Source organism: Notothenia coriiceps, unplaced genomic scaffold (genome assembly GCF_000735185.1).
Source record: "Notothenia coriiceps isolate Sejong01 unplaced genomic scaffold, NC01 NC01_scaffold00010034, whole genome shotgun sequence".
In the NCBI taxonomy this organism is placed as follows: domain Eukaryota; kingdom Metazoa; phylum Chordata; class Actinopteri; order Perciformes; family Nototheniidae; genus Notothenia; species Notothenia coriiceps.
In genome coordinates, this window is record NW_011342735.1 from 81,157 (window position 1) to 87,873 (window position 6,717).

The window sequence follows — 6,717 nt, forward strand, 5'->3', positions numbered from 1 at the left end:
AGTCAGTTAGAATTTAATAAACAGATCGTTGTCATGACTTGTTTTTAATCTGCAAGGTGTCTTACAGAAATAGTTTGGCACTTTTTCTGAGGGGAAGATGAACATATTGATATATATATATAGACATTTGTATTCATTGGGATAAACCCCTTGAGATGCACCACCTCGTTTTCAAGGGGGTCCCGACAATAGCAACGACTTACAGACATACACAAAAAGACGAAATGCAAAACATGACACACAAGACAAACCACATACAGTCTGTTAAGTAAAATTCAAGCAATGCTCACAATCATTACAATTTGAGACAGTCGAGCAAATCAGTTTCATCACTATCAGTTAATAACAAGCACAGACCAGTTGAAAGTGAGATAACAATGCATGTTTAAACATACCCAATGATGCAAGAGATCTAATAGCAGCAGGTAAAGTATTCCAGTCAGTTGGGGCTTTGAACATGAACGCTCTTCTGCCAATCAATCTTTTTGCAGAGGGGACAGAGAAATAAATCTGAACAGAATGTCTAACTTGATGATTTGGTGAGTAGGGTACAAAATACTGCTTTAAATAAGGGGGATAGTTAAGATAAATGCATTTAAATATCAGCTGAAGCCAATGCGTGTGTCATCTTCTTACATTTAAAGAAGGCCATTTAAGTTGGTTATACATTGTGCAGTGATGTGTACGAAAAGGACAACCAAGAACAAATCTGCATAGTCTGTTGTAGGCTATGTTGAGTGGAGCAAGATCTGATTTATGTGCATTTTGGAAGACAACATCACAATAGTCCATAATCGGAAGAATAAGTTGAGAAGCAATTCTCTTTCGGACACTGAGCGTAAAACAATTGCGAGAGCGGTGTAAAACACCGATTCCGTAATGGACTTTTTGTATTACATGATTTATACGTAGTTTAAATGAAAGTCCAGAGTCTAGCCTTACACCAAGATATTTAAAGCTATCAACTTTATGCAGAGAAGTGCCATCCTTACATGTTATTACTACATATCATTGTTGTCCTGATTCTTAGTGCTAAATACAGCCTGCTGCCCCTAAGCTTAGCTTATCAGGGGGATGTGGCATTTAGTGTGTTCATTGATTATTGTATTTTTACTTTATTGTTAAATTAAAAATAAAATGTTAAGCATAAAGACCACTGCATGGTATCCGAAATATGACATTCCCATACGTAACTGCATTGTCAATAACCTTTACAAAGAAAAGTGTACTTCTGTAGGTCAGACAAAAACTTAATTGAGCCAAACCAATGTTTGAAACTGCGATAGAAATCCAGAAGAACATTTATTTTACTCAAAACTGTTTTTGAGAATACAGTTTAAATGTTTGTGAATGTAACATATTCAAATAATGCCTTTCTTTGCCTTGATTTTTCTATCAGAAAAGGAAGTTCTGAAAAAAATATCTACTACACTCATAAATCTATTTTTGCATCATAAGTACTCCCTAACTAATGATTAGGGAGTAGAGAGTTTCTATAACAATCCAAATTCTCTTCAGCCGTAACTGAAGTTTTTCCTTATTTCACACATTTGTCCCATCTAGGGGTATTAAAACAAACACCATGAATTTATTGCAAATACATATTGACTCTGCTGACGGAAAGCCCCATTGCACTTCTCCCCAGGAGGCGTATATGTCAGTGTGGAGCGGTCCAGATGAATGTCTAGCAGCTGCTGGCCCTGCAACCTCTTCTCTCAGCACAGCCATTAGTCCTATATGTCTGCAATTTCCTCACTCTTCCTCTGAAGTCCACTCTGATGGCTTTCCCACACCCCCACAGCTTCACACTGCTCCACACTGTACGTACACTGCAGCATCGCTTGGACCGAGCACATGCACAGTGCCAATTACCCTGTCCACCCACACATGCATGCCCGTAATCACACACGCACATCCTCTAATAAATGTCCCCATGAAGCAAAGCAGGCGGACACCCATGAGGAAAATGTTAAATGGAGATTTCTGTAACCAGTGGAAGATTAATGTAGCGCTGCAGAGAGAGAGAGAGAGAGAGAGAGAGAGAGAGAGAGAGAGAGAGAGGCCAGTTGTGTGTCTTTGTGCGGGACATCCTAACCCCTCACACTGTGATGGTAACAGATGACACTGAGAGGAGAGCCCAGGGAGAGTGGGAGTCCAAACCTTTAAATCATGACTTATTGGTGTCGTGACTTGTGTGTGGGGTGCAACAGACTGGATGCATTGGTCACTTAACTCTAAAGTTGCTTTAATCAACATTTCTTTAATATATATATATATATCAAATCTGGTCGCATGTAGTGAAGTCGAGTTAATACCCAGCTTTGACCAAGGCATCTGTTTTCAGCAAAAACAACAAACAGCAGACGAAGTTAGCGACTAGCTGGGGAATAGGGGTAGCATTTAGCATTTAATCAGGAGGAGGAGACCAAAACAGAGCTACAAGGAGAGTATATATTGATCTTTTTTTGTCTAAAAGTTACTCAAAATCACTGTCAAATGACTGTTTCCACAATATCAATACATTTCAGTTGGTTTATATAGAATAGATGTATAGAGTTTTTGAGTTTAGATGATGACAGTTTCTCCGTGAGACAATACAGTCATGTGTGAATGCACTCCACCCTTTAAAACTCTATTTTTCATGACAGTCTTTATGATCTTCACTCCAGTTATTATCTGTAAGATTATGTTGATACATTTATTAAAAAGATGACTCTATATAGTTTGCTTCACAATTGTCCGAAAGGCTTACCCAGAACATGTAGTTACGCCTGTCCCCCAAAAGCTATTTGACATATTTCAGATTTTTAAGACCTTTTCAACAACAACAACAACAACAACAACAACAACAACAACAACAACAACAACAACAACAACAACAACACATAAGCAATACTGGTATACATAATTCACTTTGAAGCAGGCTAAACAACATCCTGGTATCAACACTAAATTCAGAACTAAGATTTAGGACATTTTTTGGAATTGAAATACACGTCAAACCAAAATTGCCTAATTGATTTAACAGACCTTAAAACGGCATGGTTTTATTTAAAGCATTTAAGTGTAAAGCCCAGCCGGAGCTGAGCCGGGCCTTTGAGGTCCAGCTGAGTCCTGTTGGGCTAAAATATGCAGCTCAGGAATGGAGGAGTGTGGGAGCTGGGAGAGGAAGTCCATCTAAATCTGAGGCATGTACTCCAGCTGTGAGCTCATTGTCCATACATCACACACACACACACACACACACGCACGCACGCACACACACACACACACACACACACACACACACACACACGCACGCACGCACGCACACACACACACACACACGCACACACACACACACACACACACACACACACACACACACACACACACACACACACACACACACACACACACACACACACACACACACACACACACACACACACACACACACACACACACACACACAATATCACAGCGGTGGACAAGTTATTCAGATCCTTAATACCACACTGTAAAAATTCTCTATGACAGGAATCGTACTTAGGTAAAAGTAAGTATTTACAATTTGCAGAAGTTTGTTAAACTATTAAACGTAAAAGAAGCCAATGCAGAGTTTAAAAAAACAGACCTAAAACACTTAATTATTTGTTTACATGTTAGTTGCTGATAATTTTCCCTCAATTTCCTAAACGGTATTACTGTACACATTGGTGGTTATTTAAATGTATAACAAAACATCATATACACTTTTTTATGCATAAATCTAAATGATTAGATAATAACTATTGTACTGATATAAAGTGACATGCAAAGAAAATACTCCAGTAAAGCACTTTCAATTTGCACTTAAGGACAATGAGTAATTGAGTAAATGTACTTAGTTGCACTGTATATATTGATATACTGTGTGTATGTGTTCAGTTGGGTTCACTTCAGCTGCAAACTCAGCACCAAGCCTCATCGCTACGTGTTTGTGTGTGTGTAGAAATATGTGTGTGTGTTCATGTGTCACCAGCCAGTGATTAATGACCCGCCGCCCTGCTTTTCTTCCACTTCCTTCCTCTCCAGTGGTGTCACACACATCACCACACGTCACAGTAATGGACGCCGGCTGCAGAGGCTCCTGCTCGGCCTCATGGTTACAAACAGACCATAACATCCTGCACATGCAAACACAGCCATACATTTACATCTAAAGCTGCACGGGGAGACGCATAATGTGACCTCAGAAGGCTGAGACCTCCTCTGAACTGATGTGGAGGTCAGCTTCATGATGCCTGACTTCTGTTTCAAGAGAGGATTAGAAAGTTAATGTTGTTAAAGTAAGTGCTTGTGAGTATGAACTCTGTCCCAAACTAAATTAGGTTTCTATGCAATAGACTGCATTCCTAATTCAATGAGGGAAACATTTTAACCACACAACTTTAAATGTGTGGTTAAAAAGACTATTATGCAATATTACTTGAGGTTAAAGCGAAAAAACTACTTGGTTAGGTTTAAAAAAAGATCATGGCTTGTCCCTAAAATAAGAAAATGTTTCCGAAATAAAAAATACAAATTAAAAAACAGCAGCATCCTGGGTGAAAGTCCTGTGTTAGACCCATCGATCGACCACATCATTCACCCTACATGGACTTCTGTAGATTGATGAGAAATGTATTTTCGATTAATGTCAACACTCACAGAAGTGTTTGAGATGTTTAGAAATAGTCTTACTTAAAGTAAACCGCATAGTTCCTTTCTTTTCTGTCAGACGGCTTTAAAGAACATTATTTATACATTAAAGTTTGTTTAAATCTTTACCAGTATAGCTTTAAAGTATGCTTTTACAATGCCGTTATCCTCTGAAAATTCCAACGAATGCATTTCAATTGCTAAATTGCAACCAATGAAAATTAGACGGCTGTTTCAGACCTTCAATACAATGGCATGTAATAATATATCCCTGTGAGGGGTCATGTATGCTTAACAAAATGCCTTTTTAATCATGTGTTTGAAAGGGTAACCCACGTGAATCGACTTTTCTTGTAAATGGGCCAGTGTCAGCCAGCTGGTAAAAACATTTTGTCATTTGGTGAGCTGTTTTCAAACCAGTTAGAAAAGGTAAAGAAACCAAGAAGAAGTTGTAAGAGTGAAAAACACAAAGCCGCAGTGAACACATCTCATCCATCAAACTTCATCAGACTTTTCCAAAAACCCATTCCTGTCAAACACACTCTGAACGCCAAAGAAAAACATGCTGCAAAAAGGCCAGTGTGTATGTTGCTGTGAGCACATGTGTCCTGGCCTGTGTGCTGACATGCTGCAAGTGTGTGTGAGAGACGCTTAGAGAAGGAAAAGGGAGTGCTACTGACAAAGAAAGACTGGAGAGAGAGCGAGGGAGATAAAGGAAGGAGCAGTGGAAAGAGAAAAGGGAGCCGCAGAAAGCGAGTGTTGCATGTGTGTCGGTTCCCAGCCTGTCAGGGCCTGTCAGCCGGTGATTTATGGCACCGAGACTGGGAGCAGTCTTCTCTGCCAGCTCAGTATTGTTACAACTGACAGCTAATGAGGCCGGACGGGCTTTCAAGCACAGCACTTAACAGAGGCCTCCATCTTCAGGAGTCACGAGCTCTCCTCTCTCTTTTCTCCCCCCTTCTCCCATTTATTTCTTCTTCCAGGGTGGCAGCAGTGTGGCGAGGTTCCTGTGGAGTGCAGAGTGGAGAAAATCAGGCAGGGGCGACAGAGATATATGGGCGACGCTCTGTTTCTGCCCACTCTCCTTTCTCCTGCTTGCTATTAGCCCAGAAGCTCGGCTCGTATAAATGAGGGAGAGAGAGCCAGCCTCGGATGACAGAACAAATCTTTTGAACTAATACTATAACTATTAACTAGTCCTTTTGCATTGTTGGACGAGCTCAGGTCATAAGATTGTCATTGCCATTGTATACACTGTAGCGTATGACAAAGAAAATCTTTGAATCTTGAATCTAATATTTTTGGAGTCTGGTATGCCTGTCAAAAAACCTGATTGATCACGATTACACTCCCTATAGTGAACAAACAAACAAACAAGCCAGTAAGGTAATCTTTTATTCATTTAAACTCATACCTGATGTTTTATGATGTAATGAAGATACGTTTTATGGGTCGTGCAGCAATAGTCTTTGCATGTGAAGGAACTGTCACGGAGAAACTACATTATGCAAAACAAATCATTATTAATTTACATGGAAAAGGGGAAAACCAAAAACAATACTTTATTTCTGTCATTCAAAATATCTCCTACACAAATAGCCTTTTTATACGTATATATATGAGCTTTAATGACTTTTATACTGCCCTGTATATGAATCCATAATAGTACATCATAATTCATTGTGGTTTTTGTAGTAAAAAGGACATTATTTGCATCCAAATTTCTGTGAAGTAGAAGTATAAAATAGCATACATTGGAAATGCTCAAGTAAAAGTACAAATACCTAAAAATGACTGTATGTGCAAATGTATTGTCTTCTTCTGTGGTTTTGTGAGTGAGATCTGTGAGGTAGCTGATCTTTAAAGGTCCCCTATGATACTGTTTTTCATCAATGTATTATAGGTCTCAGATTTATACAGAACATGTCTCTGATTGGCTCCAAACACCAAACAGATCATTGCATTACCCATAATCCCCTCTTTTCAGCCCTGTTTCAAAAGTGCTGATTCTCTGTCTGTTACTTTAGATGAAAATAAGGAGCCCCTCATACACAC